The 24,818-nt window shown below is 43.8% G+C and overlaps 1 long non-coding RNA gene and 1 pseudogene across 1 annotated transcript in view; one reads left to right on the top strand and one right to left on the bottom strand.

Moving 5' to 3' along the window:
• Positions 1-3,512: 3,512 nt before the first annotated feature.
• LOC132231247 (uncharacterized) overlaps positions 3,513-24,818 on the top strand; it is a 150,296-nt gene continuing 128,990 nt past the window's right edge. The window contains exon 1 of the long non-coding RNA XR_009452006.1: positions 3,513-3,743. This is a non-coding gene — a long non-coding RNA (uncharacterized LOC132231247). The remainder of the gene's footprint in view (positions 3,744-24,818) is intronic.
• On the bottom strand, positions 23,716-23,816 carry LOC132232072 (U6 spliceosomal RNA; annotated as a pseudogene).

Raw genomic sequence — 24,818 nt, forward strand, 5'->3', positions numbered from 1 at the left:
CTTAACTACACATTAGAAATGTTATCTATTATTACTATAACTTTTGCGTCTCGATTGTAACACCCAGAACAGTGTGTGGCTGTTTCAAGCCTTCAGGTTTTTTTCAAGCATGAAGAAATGTTACCACTGTTAGGGTTCTTGGGTTCCCTAAGATAGAAATCATGGGGAACCCCCAGAGAAATTTCCAGACAGATTTCTATTAAACTTAATTAAGCTAGAGCACAAGGGAGGCAGCATAGAGGAGAGGAAGGTCCTCTGAACTAGCTAGGGGACTGGCTCTGCTTGGCTGTTTTTATAAGCTGGAGGCAAAGCGGACTTGTGTGAAAGGCGAGCTTTTTTTCGGGGGTGGGGCAGGAGACCGGGCTTGTGGAATTTTGCTTGTCAGTGTATGAGGAGCAGGTCCTTAGAAGGAAGATAAGACTTTTTTCCTAGGAAGAGGAGTGGTTTCATTTTTGTGGTAGGCTTACCAGGTGTGTGTTTTCTGGCCTTTTGACTCTGGGATCCCCTGCCAGGGACAGGAGTAGCATCAGCTCTGTGGTTTTTCTTACCCGGTGTCCTTGGGATCCTGGCCCAGGTCCCTGTGCTATCACAGAAACTGTTCCCTCCGAGTTGGCCTAAAGTCTTTAAAGATGCAGCTGAAGCATTGCTTACTTGAAACGGTTCATGGCCTTGGCTCATCCCCAGAATTCCTCTAAAGTTGTTCTGAATTTTGCTCATCCCCAGTATTGACCATTCTTGCCTTTGTATCCAAACAATAGCCTGTAGAGCCAAAAAAAATTAAGCTGTTTTACTTGTTTACATGTCTGCCTCTCCTTGCTAGGCTGATTTTCCTGTCATCTCTATGCCGCCAGGTGACAATAGAGCACCTGATGTTAAAATAGGAGCATTTAATAAATAGTGTTATGTCCCCAGCTCTGCCTCCACCCCCACCCCCCCCCCCCCCCCACACACACACACAATTCCTTTAGACCTTACAGCAGGGTAGGAAATGGAGAAGTGCTATGTCATGCTGACTGAGCATCTCAATTCTTTTTTAGTATTTATCATCCTACCTTGCAATAGTAGTGATTTTTTTATTTGTTTTTCTTTCCCTGCCTGAGGTTGAACAGTTATTCGGCCATTATTCATTTTCTTCTTGAGGAGGCAGGAGAGACCTAGATTTCAGAGCTTAACTATGGATGATTAATGGTCTGAGCAGATTAAGCCAACAACACACTGTCCTACTTCAACCAAAAGAAAATTACCGTTTATTGTATCTCCCATGTGCCAGGTCCTGGACTGGGCATTTGGGCTTGCTTCATTTAAGAACCAAAAGAGTTACCATGGCCCAGGGAAATGGCAACAACCTATCCCCATGGGAATATTAAAAAAAAAAATTAAACAGCAGAACAGAGTTCTAAAAAGAGAAATCTGTTAAATATTTTTTGTTTAATTAAATGATTGTGGAGTCTTTCCTCAGAAAGCAGTAACAATTTCAGAAATGAGGGGTTTCTTCCTTTATTCTTCTGTAGGGCTTGGTATAAATCTCTATCTCCATTTTTACAAAAATGCCATTGTTTTATCCTCATTTGTTCAGCAGTAGTCTAGGAAGGATTTTACCTCTTTTATTTATCTTTATAGTACCAGAACCTAAAGAAAACAATTAGAAGGCTACTTCAATAGTCCAGACAAGAGAAGTCTCAGGACTGTCATATGACATTGACAGCAGGATGGGAAGAAGGAAAGAAAGAATATTTCTATAGGCCTTGGGATTCATTGGATTTAGGGTAAGAAGAAAGAGGAAGTTTAGTCTAATTTTTTGGTGTCTTATTCTTGGTGACAGAGTGATGTCGCTAACCAGAGGCATAGGAAACTGGAGGAGAAGCAGGTTTGAGGTTAAAGAATAACAAACATTTATTGAATACTATGTATTTTATAGCTGAGGCATCTGATGACCAAAGAATTTAAATAAGTTGTCCCAGGTCAGAGCTAACAGGTATTGGAGCCTGTTGCCAGCCCAGGCAGCAGAGCCATCATGTTGCACAATATGTAATGTGATATTATAGAGGCTATATTATGAATGGTGCCCCATGGAGTGGAGTTGTGTGCCTTACAGTGTTATGGCCAGGTTGTATAACTCTGGTGTCCACCCTATTATTGATTTCTCCTTTAAAGGAGAAGATATAATCAGTTTGGTTTGAGGCAAACAACATTGAAATACCCTCAAGACATCCCGGTGGAGATGTTCAGAGGTCACTGCTGGAGATGTACATTTAGAATCAGCAGCACAGAGGTTTAATTACATTTACAGGAGGCCTATACCCTGCTAGGTACCAGACATTCAAGACAAATGAGACACCATCTATTGAGGTGTTTTGAATAATCATTAAATGGGTGAATTGGACGAAGAGTGGTGAAATTCACAGAAATGCAGTGAAACAGATTTTGGAGCAGATTATTAAGAGCCCACTTTGAGGCATGTCGAATTTGGGATTCCAGGGGAAGATGACTAAGAGGAAGTTGGAAATGTGTAAACTTGAGGGTAAGCTTTTGGGATATCTGCCTTGTTCATCATGATATTGAGACAGACAAGAAAGCCAGGACAAGTGGAATAGAGAAACTGAGACAGATAGCTGAACAAACGGACAGAGCAATTCACAGCACACACAGATCACCTCCCTAGAAATAACATCCAGGCATCAGTTGTATTTCAGCTGCAGATCCAGAAAAGCAGCAAAACCAGGTGGGCAGCACCAGGACCAGCTGAAATGACTAAGTACCCCGTGACCTGACACTGGCCAATCAGTGGAGACCAGGATCTTGACGGAGCATACTTAGAAAACTGACTAATATTCTGCTAAAACCCTTTCCTGAGACTTCCCCTAAGATTCCCGCCTGCCTGCAAGAGGGAAATAAAAGCCTCAAGACAAAGGACCCACCTACTTCTCTCCCTCCAGAGGGCATGCGTACACCTCCCACCCCACCCCCTTCTTCCCTCACAGGCATGCATCTCCTAAGGGACCCCATGAGGCTTGCAACTAGGGCAGCAATGGGCAGCAGCAGTTGGTCCCAGGCAAACCCTTTGAACCTGTCCCCAACACCCCCTTTTCTTAAATTTTTTTTAAAATTTCAGATAAAGGAAGGAGAGGGAGGGAGAGGGGAGAGAGGTAGAAATATGAATGATGATTGCCAAAACCGGTTTGGCTCAGTGGATAGAGCGTCGGCCTGTGGACTGGAAGGTCCCAGGTTCGATTCCGGTCAAGGGCATGTACCTGGGTTGCGGGCACATCCCCGGTAGGAGATGTGCAGGAGGCAGCTGATCGATGTTTCTCTCTCATCGATGTTTCTAACTCTCTATCTCTCTCCCTCCCTCTCTGTAAAAAATCAATAAAATATATTAAAAAAAAAAAAAAGAAATATGAATGATGATAATCATTCCACTACCTCCCACAAGCCCCCCACTGGGGAGAGTACCCACAACCCCAGCATGTTTACTGACCTGGAATCTGGCCTTCATTTAACAAAGCTGCCGAAACCGGTTTGGCTCAGTGGATAGAGCGTCGGCCTGCGGACTGAAAGGTCCCAGGTTCGATTCCGGTCAAAGGCATGTACCTGGGTTGCGGGCATATCCCCAGTAGGAGATGTGCAGGAGGCAGCTGATCGATGTTTCTCTCTCATCGATGTTTCTAACTCTCTATCTCTCTCCCTTCCTCTCTGTAAAAAATCAATAAAATATATTTAAAAAAAAAAAAAACAAAGCAGTAGTTAAATGACTGCACTGAGTTGCTGTAGTAGACAGTTAACTGACTCATCAACAGCCATTTCCCCTCTTGATAGCTAACTAGATACAACAGGTAAGGCAATTCAATATGAGTTTAAAGCAGAAGTCCTAAAACAGTAATCATTTTAACATTAAGACTTGCTAACCACAACTTGTGTATACTTATAAACCATTAGAGTTAAACCTGTAAACCGTTAAAGTTAAACCTATAAACCATTAAAGCTAAATGCTTTCCTATAATTGTAACAACAAAATTACAGGACAGAAGTCAGCATGAGAACATCCAGATGATTCAGAATATGTTTATGTTAAATTTTTTAAATAAGCCCTAGCCGGCTTGGCTCAGTGGATAAAGCGTCAGCCTGTGGACCAGAAGGGTCCCGGGTTCGATTCCGGCCAAGGGCACATGCCTAGGTTGCGGGCTTTATCCTCAGTGCGGGGCATGCAGGAGGCAGCCGATCAATGATTCTCTCTCATCATTGATGTTTCTATCTCTCTCTCCTCCCTTTCTCTCTGAAATCAATAAAGAAATATATTTTTAAAAAAAAATGTTTTAATATATTTTTTATTGATTTTTAGAGAGAGAAGAAGGGAGAGGGAAACAGAGATAGAAACATCAATGAGAGAAACATCAACATCCATCAGCTGCCTCTTGTATGCCTCCTGCTGAGGATCAATCCTGCAATCCCAACCCGGGCATGTGCCCTTGACTGGAATTGAACCTGGGACCCTTCAGTCAGTAGGCTGACACCCTATCCACTGAGCCAAACCAGCTAGGGCGATGTGACCTCTTGGTGTATGGCTCGAGCTCAACCACTGAGCCACACTGACCAAGCTAATTTTTTAAATTATTATAGAAAGAAAATATTACATTTAACAGTTCTCAAAGAACACTTGAGTCCTTACATTTACAATAATTTAATTTATAAAATTACATTTGGGACACAACAGATACCATTTTGAGAAATACTATTATCAAGGATAATATGGTTGTTAGAGTTTAATACAGCTGCAAAAAACAGATTAAACTCAAATAACAAGCTTAACCAAATAAGGGATTAATTTTGTCCTATTTAACAAGTGGGCAGTCCAAGGCTGGTATGGGGATTCCATGCTGCTGTCAGTGATTCAGACTTCTTTTGCCGGCTGTTCTGAAAACTCTAGCATATGCACTTTCATTCTTATAATTAACTTATAGTTATACTAGAAGCCCAGCGCACAAAATCATGTGTGGGTAGGGTCCCTAGGCCTAGCCTACGATCAGGGCCATCTTCCTCCCGCTCACCAGTCCCCAGTTTCACCCCACTGCCACCCACCCCAGTTCCCCATTCACCATCCTGCAATCAAAGCTGTGGGCCGCAGGGGGAGGGACCAAGAGGTGGTCAATGCACCTCATAGTGACTGGTCAAGCAGTCATTCTGGTCGTTACACCGTTATGGTCACTGGGCTTTTATTATATAGGGTAATGTCTGTTCTACTTCCCATTTATACCTATATTCCAGGAAGGGAGACAGTAAAAGGCAGCCAGAAGTGACTAGGTACTATAATGATGAAGCAAAGCATTCCCAGAAACCCTCTGATTGCATACCATATGCCAGAACCATGTCACATGGCCTCTCCTAGCTGTAAGGGAGGCTGGGAATTTTTTTTTTAATATATTTTATTGATTTTTTACAGAGAGGAAGGGAGAGGGATAGAGAGTTAGAAACATCAATCAGCTGCCTCCTGCACATGTCCCACTGGGGATGTGCCCGCAACCAAGGTACATGCCCTTGACCGGAAGTGAACCCAGGACCCTTCAGTCCACAGGCCGACGCTCTATCCACTGAGCTAAACCGGTGCTGGCTGGGAATTGTTTTTATTAGTTCAGCATACGTCCACTCCTAATATAATTAAGATTTCATTAGGAAGAGAGAAGGATATTGGATAGGCAAGTAGAGTGATTAACCTTGATGAAATTTGAAAGGAGAAACTTAGAATTCTGATTGGGAACATCTAAGCATGTTAAAAGACTCTAATGGTTTTGTGTGTGTGTTTTCTAAACTTGCTAGGTGGTAGTTTGTTTTATTAAGATTGCTTTAGCCCTAACCAGTTTGGCTCAGTGGCTAGAGAGTCAGCCTGCGGACTGAAGGGTCCCAGGTTCGATTCCAGTCAAGGGCATGTACCTTGGTTGTGGGCACATGCCCAGTAGGGGGTGTGCAGGAGGCAGCTGATCGATGTTTCTTTCTCATCTATGTTTCTTTTTTTTTCCTTCTTTTTTTAAAATATATTTTATTGATTTTTTACAGAGAGGAAGGGAGAAGGATAGAGAGTTAGAAACATTGATGAGAGAGAAACATCGATCAGCTGCCTCCTGAACATCACCCACTAGGGATGTGTCCGCAACCAAGGTGCATGCCCTTGCCTGGAATCGAACCTGGGACCTTTCAGTCCGCAGGCCGAGGCTCTATTCACTGAGCCAAACCAGTCAAGGCTCATCTATGTTTCTAACTCTCTATTCCTCTCCCTTCCTCTCTGTAAAAAAATCAATAAAATATATTTTTAAAAAGATTGCTTTATATTTATAATAAGGGCCTCTCTCTTGCACAACTTCAGGGAGTTATCTATACATTATATTCCATTATATTCTATGTGAATAGTGCCCTTATAATTGGGTAACAGCAACCCTATTTGTAGTGATGTTTTTGGTCTTTAGACCTTTCATGAAATGATATATAACGCTTGGCTACTTGAACAATTAAATACTTTCTTTTTTTTTAAATATATATTTTTATTGATTTTTCACAGAGAGGAAGGGAGAGGGATAGAGAGTTAGAAACATCGATGAGAGAGAAACATCAATCAGCTGCCTGCTGCACATCTCCCACTGGGGATGTGCCCACAACCCAGGTACATGCCCTTGCCTGGAATCGAACCTGGAACCCTTCAGTCCGCAGGCCGACACTCTATCCACTGAGCCAAACCGGTTTCAGCAATATTTTCTTATTGAACTGTTATCTCTTCAAAAAATATCAAGCCCCCCCCAAAAAATTTTTTTAAAAAAAATCAAGCCGAAACCGGTTTGGCTCAGTGGATAGAGCGTCGGCCTGCGGACTGAAGGGTCCCGGGTTCGATTCCGGTCAGGGGCATGTGCCTGGGTTGCGGGCACATCCCCAGTGGGAGGTGTGCAGGAGGCAGCTGATCGGTGTTTCTCACTCATCGATGTTTCTGGCTCTCTATCTCTCTCCCTTCCTCTCTGTAAAAAATCAATAAAATATATTATAAAAAAAAAAAAAAATCAAGACCTAGACCCTCAGAGTTGGAAGGAATCACAGTTAACTAATTTAACAATTAAGTTCCCACTATGTGCCATGTACTATCCTAGCTCCTGCCCTTTGTGCATTGCACTGAACAGAGAGCTTAACATCCAACCTTCTACCCATTACAAGAATCCCTTCTTTAATAGACCTAACAGTCCCTGGGCCTTGGCTTGAACACTTCAGTGATAACTCCTTTCTGTCTGGATCACCTTCCTCCAAGTGTTCATAAAAGTGGGCAGCAATTCAGTTGTATAAGATTACAGTGTTGGCCCTTGGCAAGTAGCTCAGGTGGTTAGAGTGTCACCCCAATGCACCAAGGTTGCAGTTTGATTCTTAGTCAGGGCACATACAGAATCAACCAATGGTGAAAAACAAATCAATACTTCTCTCCTTTCCTCTCTCTCTTTATAATAAATAAGAAAAGAAAGAGGAGAGAGAGAGGAGGGAGGGAGGGAGGGAGGGAGGGAGGGAGGGAGGGAGGGAGGGAGGGAGGAAGGGAGGAAGGGAGGAAGGAAGGAAGGAAGGAAGGAAGGAAGGAAGGAAGGAAGGAAGGAAGGAAGGAAGGAAGGAAGGAAGGAAGAAATAGACTACGGTACTACCCATGTAGAATACAGTGGAACTGACTCCCTGCCTTGATCTGCCCACCAAGTTCTGAAGTAATTTGTTACACAAACATGAATAACTGAGACCCCATGTAGTTCCCCTCAGCCTCAGTTTTCTCCTCATTAAAACATTATGACAACCCTGGCTGGTTTGGCTCAGTGGATAGAGATTTAGCCTGCGGACTGAAGGGTCCCAGGTTCAATTCCAGTCAACGGTACATGCCCAGGTTGTGGGCTCAATCCCCAGTAGGGGGCATGCAAAAGGCAGCCAATCAATGATCCTCTCTCATCATTGATGTCTCTCTCTCTCTCTCTCTCCCCCCCCCCCCACTTCCTCTCTGAAATCAAAATTATATTTTTTAAAAAGTAATAGTAAGAAAAAAATAACACTAATAATATTTTGAAAAAACAGTATGAGAGTTATCTCTAGCACTTAAGTTATCTCATATCTTAAGATATGAGAGTTATATCTTAAGCACAGTGTAAGTGCTTAAGACAAGATCATTTTCATCATCATTCTTATGGTTATTATCTGTGTTAAAAATCTGTTGGTTTGAGCCCTAGCTGGTGAGGCTCAGTTGGTTGGGGATCATCCCATATACCAAAAGGTTGCTAGTTCAATTTCTGGTCAAGGTCAGATGCCTGGGTTGCATGCTCTATCCTGGGTAGGGAAGGTACAGGGGGCTCTGACATCATTTTTTTCTCTCTCCCTCTCCCTTCCTCTCTCTCTAAAAATCAATAAAGTATTCTTTTAAAAATGTTTGTTGTTTTGGTTTGACTTCACCCCATCATTTGAGTCCATCAACAGATAAAAGTATTTAGGTCCTGATCAGGTAGCTCAATTGATGGCAGGTTCAATCCCTGGTCAAGGCACATGCAAGAAGCAACCAGTGAATACATAAATAAGTGGAACAACAAATTGATGTTTCTCAATCTTTCTTTCTCTCTCTCTTTCTCTCCCTCTCCCTCAAATCATAAAAAGAAAAAAAAAAGAAATGTATTTAACATAGCTTTTTAATCATTACTTGAACTTATTTCTATTCATATTTATGGTTTGTATTTTTACAAATCTAACATCTCAATTTCTACATTTTTAATCAAATTTCTACCTTAAATTCAAGCATGATTTGGTATCTGTTATCTTCTGTCATTGTTCTGTTTTATTTATTTACTAGAGGACTGGTGCACAAAATTTGTGCACAGGGGTGGCGGGGAGAGGAGAAGGGTCCCTCAGCCCAGCCTACACCCTCTCCAATCCAGGACTCCTTGGACATCCCTCTCGCAATTTGGGATTGCTGGCTCCTAACCATTTGCCTGCTTGCCTGATTGCCCCTAACTGCCCTCCCCTGCTGGCCTGATCACCCCTAAATGCCCTCCCCTGCCAGCCTGATCACCTGATCGCCCCTAACCACGTCAGCCTCGGCCCCACCACCATGGCTTTGTCTGGAAGGACATCTGGAAGATGTCCTGTCTAATTAGCATATTACCCTTTTATTAGTATAGATTTTTAATTTTTAAAAATTATTTCAGAGAGGAAGGGTGAAGGAGAAAGAGATAAAAACATCAATGATGAGAGAGAATCATCGATCAGCCGCCTTCTGCACGCCCCACACTGGAGATCGAGCCCACAACCCAGGCATATGCCCCAAATGGGAATCGAACCGGTGACCTCTTGGTTCCTGGGTGGATGTTCAATCGCTGAGCCATACCCAGCCCAGCTGTCCTGTTTTATACTGAGCTGCTGTTCATAATTAAATGAGGCATGCATTTAGGACACTGAAGTCTTGATTTTAGGCTCAAGTTTACATGCTCCCATACCTAACTAGAAATATAATAAAAGTGTTGATTTCTCTTCTTTTACTTCATCTTCCTTCCCCTCCAATTTTAGGAGAGCTGGAATGAATGCACATATACAATCCAGACCAGAGCAGTAAAGGGAAAATGCCCAAACTGGATCAATCATAGCATAGGTATAAGCCAGACTCTCAGGGGACTTGTAGTCTATGTTTGTAGAATTAAAGTTGGTTTTTGGGAGAACCAAGATGGCGGCATAGGTTAACGCCGGAGTTTGCTGCTTTGAACAACTACTTCAAAAGTGAAACCAAAAAACGGAAGGGACATCACCCAGAACCACAGGAACGCTGGCTGAGTGGAAGTCCTACAACTAGGAGGAAAGAGAAACGCATACGGACACTCAGAGGAGGCGCAGTGCTGAAGTCAAATTCTGAGGTGCGGAGTGCGCGGAGCGGGCTGGCGGCGGAGGGCGCGGTTGTTGTTTTCAATCGGGAGGGAGTCGCAGACTCTGAGCACCAGATCCGGGTGAGTCTTTAGGGACCCAGACTCAAACGGGAGAAGCGGGACTGTCTGGCTTTGGTCAGAGCGAGTGCAGCTTTCTCTCCGAGCTTTGCAGCGGGTGCTGGGACTCAGAGAGGCAGAGCCCCTTGGGACAGGACTGAGAGCCGCCATAACTGCTCTCTCCGGCCCACCCTGTTGATCCTGTGCGACCCGCCCCGCCCAAGCCCAGCGCAGAACCATTTGCCGGATAGCCTCAGGCAAAGGCTAGATTAACACCTCCCTAGAGGACAGAAGTTCTCTCACTGCTGACACAGCTGAATCTCATAGCCACTTGGCCTGGAGGTCAAACCGTCCCTGGAATTAGCTACAACAATCAAGATTTATCTATAAGACTGCGAACAAAGACCACTAGGGGGTGCACCAAGGAAGCATAACAAAATGCGGAGACAAAGAAACAGGACAAAATTGTCAATGGAAGAAATAGAGTTCAGAACCACACTTTTAAGGTCTCTCAAGAACTGTTTAGAAGCTGCCGATAAACTTAATGAGATCTACACGAAAACTAATAAGACCCTCGATCTTATATTGGGGAACCAACTAGAAATTAAGCACACACAGACTGAAATAACGAATATTATACAGACGCCCGACAGCAGACCAGAGGAGCGCAAGAATCAAGTCAATGATTTGAAATGCGAGGAAGCAAAAAACATCCAACCGGAAAAGCAAAATGAAAAAAGAATCCAAAAATGCGAGGATAGTGTAAGGAGCCTCTGGGACAGCTTCAAGCGTACCAACATCAGAATTATAGGGGTGCCAGAAGATGAGAGAGAGCAAGATATTGAAAACCTATTTGAAGAAATAATGACAGAAAACTTCCCCCACCTGGTGAAAGAAATGGACTTACAGGTCCAAGAAGCGCGGAGAACCCCAAACAAAAGGAATCCAAAGAGGACCACACCAAGACACATCATAATTAAAATGCCAAGAGCAAAAGATAAAGAGAGAATCTTAAAAACAGCAAGAGAAAGAAACTCAGTTACCTACAAGGGAATACCCATACGACTGTCAGCTGATTTCTCAACAGAAACTTTGCAGGCCAGAAGGGAGTGGCAAGAAATATTCAAAGTGATGAATACCAAGAACCTACAACCAAGATTACTTTATCCAGCAAAGCTATCATTCAGAATTGAAGGTCAGATAAAGAGCTTCACAGATAAGGAAAAGCTAAAGGAGTTCATCACCACCAAACCAGGATTATATGAAATGCTGAAAGGTATCCTTTAAGAAGAGGAAGAGGAAGAAAAAGGTAAAGATACAAATTATGAACAACAAATATGCATCTATCAACAAGTGAATCTAAGAATCAAGTGAATAAATAATCTGATGAACAGAATGAACTGGTGATTATAATAGAATCAGGGACATAGAAAGGGAATGGACTGACTATTCTTGCGGGGGAAAGGGGTGTGGGAGATGTGGGAAGAGACTGGACAAAAATCGTGCACCTATGGATGAGGACAGTGGGTGGGGAGTGAGGGCGGAGGGTGGGGCGGGAACTGGGAGGAGGGGAGTTATGGGGGAAAAAAAAAAGGAACAAATGTAATAATCTGAACAATAAAGATTTAATTAAAAAAAAAAGAGTTGGTTTTTACTTATAGCCACCTGATGCCTCAGGGACTAATGCTCAAATCCCTTCCTACAACCAAATCCTTATAAACATAAGAATTTATCAGTTATTTCTCAACCTCACTGCTATGAACATCTTGACTCTAATAATTCTGTGTGTGTGTGTGTGTGTGTGTGTGTGTGTGTGTGTGTGTGGTGTGGAGGGGGGCTATATTGATCATAAGATGTTTAGCAATATCCTGCCTTCTAGATGCCAGTAGCACCCCACACATACAGGGCCAAATGTCCCCTTGGAGGACAAAATTGCCCCAGGTTAAGAACCTCTGAGTTAGAGAAAGTCAAATAAATGACTTGAGGACTTCTAGCCTGTCTAACCTTCTGGCCCATTTGCCATTTCATTTGTCCTGGTTGGTAGGGGTGAGGTTGGGGGGGGGGGGATTCATTTCATTCTCTCAAAATTCATACTTTATTACTAGACATTTTGGCCAAAGCTTCCAGAAAAGAGTGCCTTGCTTGTCAGAACCATGGCAATTAGGAGAGTGATGATGTTGGAACTAGAAAGAATCACACCCATTGTAATGACTCTCTGGCTTGTTCTTCTGACACTGACAGATGGGAGAGAATGGGAGACAAAGGACAAAAGGCTCTGAGAAAGCTTACAGATGGAAAAAGAGAGCTTTACCTCTGTGCAAGAAGGCCTCACTGATTCATTCCTAGCCTCAACCACACCTATAACCACAAGCTGGGAACATGCCTGTAAATGGTGCCCTTAGTCATATTGCCTTGCCCATCTGCAAGCCACAGTTCTGCAACTAGAGGCTTCTCTACATTCTCTCCTTTCACCTTCTCCAGAGGAACATCACGGCTGAAAGGTGGACCCTCATTTGAGAACTCTGACCAGAGTGGGATAGGGGCCAGGGCCATCCCATATGATTGCAGTTTAGGCACCTGATCAAAGAGGTCAGTAGAGGTCTGGTACCTGCCCCTAACCTGCTCATCATATTTGGTTTGCCAAGCCAGGAGAAAAATTGGCCCTTTCTAATTCTGAAGTAACACAAAATAAAAAACTCTGCAATGTTATAAACCAGAAGATTTTTCTCCTCTTTTCTTCAACTGTTTAACATTTTTTAAATTTTTTTATTGATTGATTTTAAAGAGAGAGAAAGGGAGGGAAAGAAAGAGAAACACTGATTTGTTGTTCCACTTATTTATGCACTCATTGGTTGATTCTTGTATGTGGCCTGACTGGGGTTCGAACCTGCAATCTTGGTGTAATAGGACAATGCTCTAGCCAACTGAGCTACCCGGCCAAGGCTCTTCTTCAACTGTTTAAATAGCTCCATTTCTACAACAGTTCCTTATGTGACATGATTTCCAAACCCCTTGCTGATAACTACCTCCATAGCATTTAGCTTAGCATAATGTTCAGCATAATCTTGACACACAGGCCTTCCATTAACTGATGCCTTGTCTTTCTTTCCTCACGTATACCTTATGTTGCTCTAACAATATAGCATTGCATACTATCCCTGGGCGTATCATGATACTACAGATCTCCCACAACCTATTTGCTTACTCTTTTTTGCCTAACTCTTGCATCTCTCTCAAAACTGGGCTCAACTGCCACCATTCTGGAATAACTTTCTTGACAATCTCCCCATTCCCAATCTGACTTTCAGTAATCCTTCCTCTGTATTCCCACTATACTTTACGCTTATTTCTATCACCAATAGCATTTAGCACTTCATTCTGTAATTACTGATTCTTTTTCTGTCTCCTAGAAGAACCCTTGATAGATCAAGTTATGGCAGTAGTAAGTACTTCATAGCATTGAAGAGAAAAAAGACTGAGAACAATTGTGTTAGACTGTATATTCCTTGAGGACAGTGCCACATCTTCACCTCCACATCTCCAGCATTTGGCCTGCAAGCAGTTGGTGCTCAATGAATGTGGAATAAATACATGAATGAGTCAGGCATTGCTCTCAGGGGACTAGCCACGCTTTTGGTGATCATATTTTTATTCCTCACCGAAAGATATGTTTTATTGATTTTTAGAGAGAGAGGGAGGGAGAGAAAGAGAGAGAGAGAGACATTGATTGGTTGCCTTCCTTAACACACCCCAAGCAAGGATCGAATCCACAATCCAGGTATGTGCTTTGACCTGAAATCTAACTGGCAACCTTTCAGAGCGTGAGATGACGCTCCAACCAACTGAGCCACTCCAGCGGGCTGCAGGCATTATTTCAGTGTTTAAGAATTGGCCCATTAGTACCTTAGGTGGGAAAAACCAGCATGAGGATTTTCACTGGAGAATATTTTTTTAAATCATTATTTTTTTATTAAAATTTTTAGAGAGAGGAAGGGGAGAGAATCATTGATGTGAGAGAGAAACATCAATCAGTTGCCTCCCATGTGTGCCCCACCAGGATCAAACCCAAAACCTAGATATGCGCCCCAAATGTAAATTGAGCCTGCAACCTTTGCTGTAAGGGACGTTGCTCCAACCAGCTGGAAAATGTATTTTTTGTTGTTAATCCTCAGCCAAGGATATTTTTCCATTGATTTTTAGAGAGAGTGAAAGGCAGAGGGAGAGATAGAAACTTCGATGTGAGAGGGACACATTGATTGTTTGCCTCCCTCATGCACCTCTACCAAGGCCAACCCAGGGCCAGGGATCGAGCCTGCAACTGAGGTACATGTCCTTGACCAGAATCGAACGTGGGACCCTTCAGTCCACAGGCTGACAGTTCTATCCACTGAGCAAAACTGGCTAGGGCTGGAGAATGTTTTTGATCAGTAAATGTTATAAACTGCATTTACTACCTCAGTCCCAAGAATATTTCCAGACAGGGCCTGGCCAGGGAGTCCCAGAGCTCTAATTTGTTACTAATTGGCCATTTAAGTAATAATAGCTTGGTCTTTCTAATGTTCAGATTTCTAAATATTTCATATAATGAAGAAACTATTTTGCTTCCTAGAATCTCCGTGGAAGCTCAGGCTTATGTGAAGCTTAATCAGTCTTTATCAAGAGCCTACTATTTTATTCCTGGGCAGTTCTATGGGGCACACCCTGGCTTTTCTCCACCCCTTCCCCCACTCCCTTCCCTCATCTCCTTTTCCTATTCCCTTCTCCCAGGTATGTTTTCCTTGCTTCTCTCTTTCTCCTAAGCTCCAAGGGCCCTTTTTTTACCTCTGTAACTTGTTTCCTGAGCCAAATTTCTTCTGAAATCTAATGATCCTCTTGCCTTTCAGAAATGGGCTCAAATGTCTCTTCTCTACTAGAACATGATCAAGACAAGTCGCTTGTCTATAGTTGGTGTATGACTGAAAGAGCAGCGTTATGGCAAAGGCTTATCTGCTAGACTTCCTAGTAAAAGGAAATCGGATTCCCAAAGCCCAACACTAGCAGAACTCAGAGACGTCACCTTCTTACCCTAATGAAATGGGAAGGGCACCAATACCTACACAGGACTTTAACCCTCACCCACATTCTGCCCAGAGAAGGAAATCCAGGCTCCAGTTGCAGGGATCTGGCTCTTGGGCTCTGTAATGATTGCAGACGTTGGAGAAGCAATCCCCACCCCTACTGTGGGCTCATGGCCATCCTCCTCCCTCAGATTGCACAACCTAGACCCAGGGGCAGGAACTGGCACCCTGGCCTTCTGAAGCCCTAGGACTTTGGTCTTTGAAACTGAATTAGCTGAACACAGCTAATACCAAACCTGCTTTTTGTAATCTTTCTTGTTTTTTGAATTTTCCCATTTAACAACATATCATGGACACTAACACTTATATGTCTACTTTATCCTTGTGACTGTATAGTTTTTATGATACAGAAGCACAATAATTAATTTATTATGAGCATTTGGGTAATTTTTCTTTCCTATAAACAATACAGTAACTATCCTTGTCACAATTTTATTATTTCCTTTGGCTAAATTCCTTTAAATTGCTGAATCAAAAGGAATACACACTTAAAATTTTAATATATATTACCCAATTACCCTATAAAGATTATATACTATAGGCAGTTCTCTCTATGGAGCACACCCTGGCTTTTCTCCACTCCTTCCCCCATTCCCTTCCCTCATCTCCTTTTTCTATTCCCTTCCCCCAGGTATGTTTTCCTTGCTTCTCTCTTTCTCCTAAGCTCCAAGGCCCTTCTTCTTCTTCTTTTTTTTTTTCAAGGGCCCTTCTTTTGCCTCTGTAACTTGTTTCCTGAGCCAAATTTCTTCTACCTCTGTGATTTTCTAAACTTTATCTTAATAGTTTGAAAAAAAACACATGCAACAATATATACCATTTGCACTCCCATCAACAGTGTATAGATCCTTTTTTTCATACTGTCCCGAACACTGGGGTTTGATATTTTAATTTTATCAATCTAATGGGAAAAGTGATTTGTAATGATTCATCATTAGTGTTTCAAGAATCTTTTTATAGCCATTTTTCTTCTCTTGAGAAATCCCTGTTAAAAACTATTTTTTACCAAAATATTTGTCTTTCTCTTATTGATTTTATATCATTTATTTTTTAAAATATATTTTTATTGATTTCAGATAGGAAGGGAGAGAGAGAGAGAAACATCAATGATGAGAGAGAATCTTTGATTGGCTGCCTCCCGCACGCCCCCTACTGGGGATCAAGCCTGCAACCGAAGCATGTGCCCTTTACCTGAATTGAACCTGGGACCCTTCAGTCCACAGGCTGACGCTCTATCCACAGAGCCAAACAAGCTAGGGCTGTATCAGTTCTTTATAAAGTAAGATTTGAACACTTCAACCATTAAATATTGCAGTCTTTTCCTACTTTGTCATTTGTCTTTTAATCTTGCTTATGCTGACTTTTGCTGACCAACTTTCACTTTTAGTTAGTGAAAACTGTCAATATCTTCCTTTATAATTTCTAACTTTGGTTGTAAAGTTAAGAAAGGCCTTCTCTCCCTGACTGGGTAGCTCAACTGGTTAGAGTCTCATCCCGATACACCAAGGTTGCAGATTCGATCCCCAGACAGGACACATACAAGAATCAATTAACGAATGCATAAATAAGGGGAACAACGAATTGATCTTTCTCTCTCTCCCTCAAATCAGTAGGGCCAAGTGATACACTGTCATGCTGCTGGACATGTTATTGCCCCACGAGAGCTGCCCCAGCTGGTCTGCAGCCTTGTCCGTGGTGCTCCAGGGAGGATGGCGCTGGTCCAGAGAGGCCAGGAACTGAACACCTCTGCAGGGAGAACTTAACTGTTTCTAGTCTAGGCCTCATGGCTCTGGGGTCCCTGCCTGGAGAATGGCTACCTCAAGACTCCCACGTGCCGTGTCTGTGTGTTCATGACCACCCAGGCAGGGAACAGTAGTGAGCAGGCTGTGCCACAGGCAATGCACCAGGCCTGCCTCAGCTTCAGGCTGGACAAGCAAAAGCATGAGCAGTTTATGGAACAACATGAAGGATAGGCACTCCATCTTGTTCCCGTAACCTCTATGATGTAAAAACAGTTTGAAATTTTCCACTAAACATAGATGGCCCTTTGTTCTGTGAATTAACTCTACTGTTCTTGGCTTCTGTAAACATGCTTGCCTGAATAATAGGGAAAATAAGCTCAATTACCTGGCCTTGCAAGCCGCTCTGCTGACATAAGGGTCTGGTCCGTCCCTGGTTACTCCCATGCCAGGTGTCTTTTAGTTATCTGAATTGTGTGGTGCTCAAGGTTACTGAGTTATGCTGTGCTCAAGGCTACAAGCTTCCTGCAAAATATCTCCCAGTACATAGGGCTCTTTGTAAAGCCTGCAAAAGGTCCGGAAGCCCCATATTTAGGAGACAAAGAAATGGGGAAGAGGGGTATAAAGGGAAAGCTTCCTCCATGTTGCTTTGTCTCAGACTCTGGAGGCTACTCCTCTGAGACTGCTGGCGTAATAAAGACTCCAAATTTGTCTTACTAAGGCGTCTTCTGTTCAGCTCGCTGATTTCTAATATAACAAACACTCGGTGCAGCTGCAGAGCCTGATGTCCAGGGGCTGGGATGCGGGCACCGTCTGCAGAGCCCTGGGGGATGGGTGTGTGTGTGACCAGGTTCAGTCCTCTCCAGCGTGTCGAGGATCCCCACTTCTGATAAGAAGTCAAAGCTGTGCCAGGTGAGTCCAGGCCCAACTCCGGGGAGGGAGAGAAACAAGTCCTGCATCCATCAGAAGGGGGGCCTTTGCTCCCCAAGCAGGAAGCAGCAGCCACTGCTGCTGGCTGCTCCATCCTCCTCCTCACAGGCCACACAGCTCAAGGTTCCTGAGGGCCCCTCACAGCTCACCCTCTGGACTCTCTTACCTTTAGTATTTGATGTATTCAGACCAAGGCCACCCTTTCCTAAAACTCAGGGGAAATCAGACTTCTTTGCTACCCCAAAATGTTGACAGGACTTCACCATCATCTGACCCTCCCTCCTGAGATACCTTTTTCTTTCTCTGAGTGTCATTGTCTAAGTCAGAGGTAGTAACTTAAGACGGGGGGGGGGGGGGGGGGGTGTCACATGTAGCCTCTGTGACCAGGTGCCTCAGGGCAGGAAAGTGACCCTGGGAGGGACAGACACAACAACATTGGACTTGAAGTCCCCTCAGAGCAAACTTGGTCCACTTTACAATTTTGCTCAGAGCCAGCCCCTAATGCGACGGTCATTTACTCATTTCTTCACTCACTTTTTGAAAGTGTAGTGAGTGTCTGTCCTGGCTGGAGTGGCTCAGTTGGTTGGGTGTTCACTGCCCCCTTCACTGAAGGGTTGCTAGTGTGATTCCTGGTTGGGGCACAAGCCCCGGTTTCAGGTATAATCCCTAGTAGGGGGGTATGTAGGAGGCAACCAATAGATGTGAGAGGGAAACATCCATATCTCTCTCTCTCTCTCTCTCTCTCTCTCTCTCTCTCTCTCTCTCTCTCTCTCTCTCCATCCTTTCTTTTCTCTCTAAAAATCAATAAAAATACTTTTTAAATGTAGTGAGTGTCCTGTAGCCAGGCCACATTCTAGGGACAAGGGCTAGAACTGTGAATAAAACAGTGAGACCTTGCCCTTCTGGAGCTCACACCCCAGGGTCTACCTCTTCCATCTGAGGGGGAAGCCCCAGCCTGCACCTGAAACCTAGAATCACAAACCCCTGTGGAAGGCGATGAGAAGAAAATGGGGAGGAAATGTCTGCCCACAAGGACCAGTTTAGTGACGACAGCTAGTGCGACCTAGGGGTCAGAGACCTGCCCAGAAGACTGGGGCAGCCACGTTTCCCCAGCTCCCAGGTCTCCCAGCACCAGGAAGAACTGGGCCAACTATCCCTGTTGAAACAGGAAGAGCAGTGTGTTGGAATAGGAGGCCTGGGCTCGGTCCCAACTGTACCATTAACTGGCCACAGGTCCCCAGCAAAGATAGGCTGCCCCCTCACTGGCCTTCATTATGCTCAAGAGCAAAGGGGGAGCAGAGCGAGGACTGAGAGGCCATCTCCAGGACTCCAGAGCTCTCCCACATGGCACACTCCCACTCCCACACTCACCACCTTTCCTGGAAAGGCTCTTAAGCTGGTAGACCATCATGAGTCTGCAACTTGGGAGGTGCCCTCAGTCCTATGTCAGTCTTGTCTTGTCCATTCTATCTGTAACCACAGCCGAAAAACAGAGCTATTGCCATCCTCTCTGGGTGGGAGGAACAGCCAGGGAGTGTCTTCTATAGGATGTCTGTGAGAAGGGGCTCCAGGCTGGACCAGACTTCCCGCCTCACCAGAGCCAGCCCAATTCATAAAGACCCCACAGGGCTGGGCCAAAGTGAATGCTGCAGTCACACAGTCCATCCCCAGCTCCAAGAGGACAGTGGGATAGAAGCTGGGTCCTGCCTCACTCGATCTCTATGTGTGCAAGGCACTAGCTTTTACAATTATTTTGCTAACACTTCACAAAATTCAAAATTCAAGAGAATAAAAAATTATAACATTTTATAAAATTATAAAAATTATAAAGCGCCACAAAAGATAGACACAAATTGTGTCACCCTCAGCACAGCCAGGTTTGGTGAGCCAGAGAAGGGGCGGTAAAGGATTAAAAAAGACAAAGAGAATACAGCTGGGGCTAGGTGGATCTCTGACACAGAGAGACCCAGCCTGCAAGCTGAAGCTTTATTTTATAGTCAGAGCACACAAAGTAAAACAAGGGAAGTGGTCAACATGTTTACAATGTTCTTGTGAATTTCACCTTGTTTTGGCAGCACTTGCTGCACCTCCCACAGCCCATTAGCTACCTAGGAAGGAACTAGGGAAGACTATAAGATCAAGCTTAATTATGCTAGGAGGGCTCTGCCCTCCAAGCTGGGACTTGTTTGTGGCCCTGCCACAGGTCAGTCCTAGGCTTGACCCTATAGCGGCTTCTTACACAAATCTTAAAGCTTTTAAAAAAAAAACATCAAGTAATCTCTAGTGTACTCAAGGACTCAAGCATGATGGGAAGGTGATTGGGCAAACTTTCATATTTGAAATGTTCTGCTGCTTAAGATGTAAAAAGGGGTTTTCTTTTTATCTTTTTGTAAGGTGAACTTGCAACTTTTATTTGAAATTCGATGTTGATTTTATTTCTCCTATGATTTATCTCCTCAAAGCTCAATTGGTTTTGTACATGCTAAGGATCAGTTCCTATGTAATGCAACACCTCTAACACTGCTAATAAAGTCCTATTTCCTTGTATTAAAAAATAAATCAGCCCTAACCGGTTTGGCTCAGTGGATAGAGCATTGGCCTGCGGACTGAATGGTCCTAGGTTCAATTCCGGCCAAGGGCATGTATCGGTTGCAGGCACATCCCCGGTAGGGGGTGTGCAGGAGGCAGCTGATAGATGTTTCTAACTATTTCTCTCCCTTCCTCTCTGTAAAAAATCAATAAAATATATTTAAAAAAAAATAAATCAATAAATAAAAGTTTAAAAAGGCCTTCTCCACCCCAAGATTATACAGTCTCTATTTCTTCTTTTAGTATTTTAATAATCAAACCTTTAAACTTTCTGAAATTTACTTTTGTGTTTAGTATGAAATAGTTTAATCCCCTGCCCCCTCCCCCCGCCCAAAATGGTTAGTCAATTATCTAGACATGCCGGGACCGGTTTGGCTCAGTGGATAGAGTGTCGGCCTGTGGACTAAAGGGTCCCAGGTTCGATTCCGGTCGGGAGCATGTACCTGGGTTGCGGGCACATCCCCAGTGGGAGATGTGCAGGAGGCAGCTGATCGATGTTTCTCTCTCATCGATGTTTCTAACTCTCTATGTCTCTCCCTTCCTCTCTGTAAAAAATCAATAAAAAATATATTTAAAAAAAAAATTATCTAGACATTTAATGTGCCATCTCAGATCTTTTTTTTTTTTTAAATATATTTTATTGATTTTTTTACAGAGAGGAAGGGAGAGAGATAGAGAGTTAGAAACATCGATGAGCCGAAACCGGTTTGGCTCAGTGGATGGAGCGTCGGCCTGCGGACTGAAGGGTCCCAGGTTCGATTCCGGTCAAGGGCATGTACCTTGGTTGTGGGCACATCCCCGGTGGGGGATGTGCAGGAGGCAGCTAATCGATGTTTCTCATCGATGTTTCTAACTCTCTATCCCTTCCTCTCTGTAAAAAATCAATGGAGTGTATATTTAAAAAAAAAAAAAAAAAAAGAAACATCGATGAGAGAGAAACATTGATGAGAGAGAAACATCGATCAGCTGCCTCCTGCACATCTCCCACCAGGGATATGCCCGCAACCCAGGTACATGCCCCTGACCGGAATCGAACCTGGGATCTTTCAGTCCACAGGCCGACGCTCTATCCACTGAGGCAAACCGGTTTCGGCAAGATCTTTATGAACTGGCCTCATCCTACCTCTCCAGTTTCATCTCCTACTTTTCTCCCAGGAATCCTATGCTCCCTTCTTATCAAACTGTTAGGTCGGAGAGAGCCCAGGATCAATACATGCAGACACGTGACGAAATAATGGACTCCCCCTGGCATTTCTAACAGATCAGAGTGCCAGACACAGATACAGGCTTCTCCCTGAATCCACAACGACCCCCACACAGATACTGACTCATTCCTGAATACCTGGCTGACCCCCTGCAGCTGAAACTTCCTCAACTGAATACCTCAGCTCATGTCCCCGCCCCTCACCCAACCGCAGTATAAAAAAAGCACCCCCTTCCCTGTTGGTGTGAATCCACGTGCCCTGTCCTTGGGTACGTGGGTCTCCCGGGGACGCAGAATAAACTTTCCTTTCCTTCTTTCCTTCTTTCCTTCCTTCCTTCCTTCCTCCCTTCCTTCCTTCCTTCCTTTTCTGATCAACTCTCCCTTTATTTCCTTCGCCGCCTCCTGAGCCACCTCACCTAACACAAACCACATATAGTTCCTGGAAGGTAACATCCTGCTGGCTTCATTCCACCACAGCTTGGGACATGTTTAGTTCCTCTGCCCACACCACCCCTCCCAGCTACCATTAAATCCAACAACTGTTTATCCTTCCAGAAAGTTCCTGGCATATGGTAGGTAGGATTAAATGTTTGTCAATTAAATAAATAAACCAATCATTTCTACCCACTTTTAGCACAGAGTGGCCTCTGTGGGTGATGTGCAATGGAAAGATGTAAAATTGGGAAGTACACAGGAGAAATCCACACTGCCACATGACTTAATCTGTCAGCTTCCTGCTGTGGTTCTGCCTTGCCTTGCCTTGCCAGCCCCACCCGTACCACTCCATCCTCTTCACCTCCCCTTTCCAGCCCCAGACTAATGGTTTCATTTGGCTGCAGCCTCCTTTCCTCTGCTTCACTGCAGCATTGTTCTGTGTGACTGTGATTCCTGCCCTAATATAATTAGTTTCTATACCAACACCTGGAGTGCTACATAAATGTGTGTGCACACACATGTGCGAGTGTGAGAGAGAGGGGCAATCCTTCTGCAGAATCCTCCTCCATTCAGAAGTCCGGCTATCTCTCCTGAATCTGGGGAAGAGTTTCAGCAGCTTCACTGGGTGAGGAGGGGATAGTTCTCCCTCCCCCAGCCAAGCTTGCAACAGTTTATTCTGAATACAGATAATAATCACTGCCATTCACCAAGTCCTACTATGTACTGCCAGGCACTTTACACCCATTGTTTCATTTAATCTGTTGACCTTAAAAAAGACAAAGAGCCAGTTATTTTACCAGCAAAATGTGTTGGGTTTTTTTTTCTGAAATAGCGGAGGAATTTCAACTGAGGGCAGGCAAACTATGGTGGAACCATAGGCAAGTCCCAAGAACAAAGAAGCTGGGTTTGCTTTTATAGACGGAAAGAGGAAGTTGGAAGGGGCCATTTTGGACTTCTGTGGCAACATTTTTTAAAAAATCTGTATTTTTTATTGATTTCAGAGAGGAAGAGAGAGAGAAACATGAAACATCGATGAGAGAGAATCACCGATTGGTTGCCTCCTGCATGCCCCCTACTGGGGATCAAGCCCGCATCCCAGGCATGTGCCCTTAAAGGGAACCAAACCTGGGACCTTTCAGTCCACAGGTCAGCACTCTATCCACTGGGCCAAACTGGCTAGGGTTACCACTATGTCATCTTAAGGAAATCACTAAACCTCTTTGATACTCAATTTACCCCACTTTAAGATAAGGATGAAAATACCAATGTGCTGGGTTACTGTGGGGATTAAATACCAATGTGCTGGGTTACTGTTGAGTTCAGGACTCAAATGACTTTAAAAAGTATTTATTAGTTTGCTCTCCTAACTAAGGTCTGAAATGCACGAATTCTCTTGCCTACTCAAGGATACTGCTCCTGTAATTAATTTCTCTTTCTACTAAATTTTCCTTTTTTCTCACTATGCTGGATCAGCACATGACCCACTGTAATCGTGTATATTCCAATTCACGGAGCAGAAAATCCCTTAATTACTCCTCCAACTATCACCCATTTTGCTATAGCAGAATTCTTAAAAGGATTGCCTATATGCACTCTGTCTACTTCCTTACATCCAATTCTTTTCTCAGTTCACTCTAATCATTTTTTATTTATACCATTTTACTGAAGTCTCTATTGTCAAGATCATTAATGGCTGCCATTATGCCAAATCCATAGCAAGCCTCAGTCATCATCTTTTTAAAAAAAAATAAAATATGGAACGCTTCACAAATTTGTGTGTCATCCTTGCACAGGGGCCATGCTAATCTCTGTTATTGTTCCAATTTTAGTCTGTGCTGCAGAAGGGAGAACTTCAGTCATCATCTTAAATGACCTCTCAGCAGCATTTATCTTGGTTGCTCATTCTCTCCTTAAAATGCTTCCTTTAGCCATAGCCGGTTTGGCTCAGTGGATAGAGTGTTGGCCTGCGAACTGAAAGGTCCCAGGTTCAATTCCGGTCAAGGGCACATGCCCGGGTTGTGGGATCAATCCCAGGGGATTTGCAGGATGCAGCCAGTCAATGACTACCTCTCATCATTGATGTTTCTATCTCTTTCTCCCTCTCCCTTCTTCTCTTAAATCAATAAAAATATATTTGTGTTTTTTTTTTTTTAAATATATTTTATTGATGTTTTACAGAGAGGAAGGGAGAGGGATAGAGAGTTAGAAACATCGATGAAAGAAACACCGATCAGCTGCCTCCTGCACACTCCCCACTAGGGATGTGCCTGCAACCAAGGTACATGCCCTTGACCAGAATCGAACCTGGGACCCTTGAGTCCGCAGGCCAATGCTCTATCCACTAAGCCAAACCGGTTAGGGCAATAAAAATATATTTGTAAAAAAATGCTTCTTTTAGCCCTAGCTGGTTTGGCTCAGTGGATAGAGCGTCAGTCTGCGGACTGAAGGGTTCCAGGTTCGATTCCAGTCAAGGTCATATGCCCAGGTTGCAAGCTCAATCCCCAGTAAGGAGTGTGCAGGAGGCAGCCAATCAATGATTCCCTCTCATCATTGATGTTTCTATCTGTCTCTCCCCCTCTCCCTTCCTCTCTGAAATCATTAAAAAAATGTATTTTTTTAAAAAAATGCTTTCTTTACCTGGCTTCTGGATTTGACACTCTCCTGAATTCTAAACGTTACAGGGTGCTCCAGAACAGAATCCTTGGTCCTCATTTCTCTAATGTCTCACTTATTCCCTAGGTTAAGTTCTTCCAGTTTCAGGACCTTAAACATTTATACAGCCCCGCCCTCACCACTGTGCTCCAGACTCATACTAGTGTATCTAACAGCCTACTTGGCTCTCTTTTATGTC

Source organism: Myotis daubentonii, chromosome 3, assembly GCF_963259705.1.
Source record: "Myotis daubentonii chromosome 3, mMyoDau2.1, whole genome shotgun sequence".
Lineage (NCBI taxonomy): Eukaryota > Metazoa > Chordata > Mammalia > Chiroptera > Vespertilionidae > Myotis > Myotis daubentonii.